Source organism: Lipotes vexillifer, unplaced genomic scaffold (genome assembly GCF_000442215.2).
Source record: "Lipotes vexillifer unplaced genomic scaffold, Lipotes_vexillifer_v1.1 scaffold442, whole genome shotgun sequence".
NCBI classification, from domain to species: Eukaryota; Metazoa; Chordata; class Mammalia; order Artiodactyla; family Lipotidae; genus Lipotes; species Lipotes vexillifer.
The window spans coordinates 3,086,180-3,087,434 of record NW_006790311.1 but is presented as its reverse complement, the minus strand read 5'-3'; the positions used below and the strand labels follow the sequence as shown (position 1 = coordinate 3,087,434).

The 1,255-nt window shown below is 37.5% G+C and overlaps 1 non-coding gene across 1 annotated transcript; it reads left to right on the top strand.

Moving 5' to 3' along the window:
• Positions 1-278: 278 nt before the first annotated feature.
• Positions 279-351, top strand: TRNAG-CCC (transfer RNA glycine (anticodon CCC)). The gene has a single exon. It is a non-coding gene; the product is annotated as a tRNA-Gly (tRNA).
• Positions 352-1,255: the final 904 nt, after the last annotated feature.

Sequence of the window (1,255 nt, the reverse complement as noted above, 5' to 3'; positions counted from 1 at the left end):
GAGTGTGATAGATGATGAGGGAGAAGGGGAGGGGGTGGTGTTTGTATATAATGATTATTTCTAATGATGGATCACGAAATCTAAGATGGGCAGAGAGGAAAGATAAGATAGGAGGACAGTTAGAGATAGTGAGACATTGGTCGTATTAACGAGTTGAAGATTTAGATGGGTGGTGAATTGTAGCAGAGTGAGTGTCAGAGGAATTGAGGTGAAAAGAGATGAAGATAAGAGAAAGGACTGCTTGATACAGAGTTTAAAGGTGGAGCACCAGTGGGACTTCCCTGGTGGTCCAGTGGTTAAGACTCTGCACTCCCAATGCAGGGGGTCCAGGTTTGGTCCCTGGTCAGGGAACTAGATCCTACATGCTGCAACTAAAGACCTGGCTCGCCAAAAAAAAAAAAAAAAAAAAAAAAAAGTGGAGCACCAGAAACCAGGGGATGGGATGGCTGAAGGAAAATGTGGAATTATTGCTAAAGAAAGAATCAGAGTGTTGAATCATATTAAAGAACAGTTATAGGTGTTTAGTGCTGAGGAGGAAGAAAAATAGTCTTCAGGAACACAGAAGACAATAAGAGAAAGTAACCAGTGAGGGGTTGATGCCATTAACACACAGGGTTTGTTTTGTTTTGTTTCAGGAGGAAAAGGGAACAAGGGACATCTGGAAATGTCATTACAGATAAAGATTATACTCACCCCACTTCCTGTCATGAAGGAATGGAATCTAGTAGATGAACAATCGTTTTTTGAGAAGTGGCAAAATAAATACTATCCTCAGGTTTCTGTTAAGAAATTCAGAATGCCTGAATCTTTGGTAATCTCTGCTGTGTGACTTTGGGAAGGTCACTTAATATGTCTTGCTGTGACTTTTCAACCTATATTGTAAGCTGGACTAACTAAATGATCTTTAAGCGTTTACCTAGGATTAGGTTTCCATTTCTTTATATTCATTGTCTTTACCTCATTGACTTCTGTATTTTACCAGTTTTCAATTATTTTGGAATTATATCTGCTATTTGCTAAAAATGAACTTTAAATGAGCATGAGTTGCATATGGTTTTCTTTTACTTCCCAGAAGACAAAATCAGTGAAAATACAGCAGTCTATACAGATAACTCTTAGTTAGCCACACAAATGGAGTTTGGTATCATTTTTGATAATTTGAACATCAGATTTTTTTTAAAAAAGCCATTTATATCTGGATTCGGGTCACACTGTGACTTTATTTTGCAAGAATATTTTCTTAGTTATGTTGTAA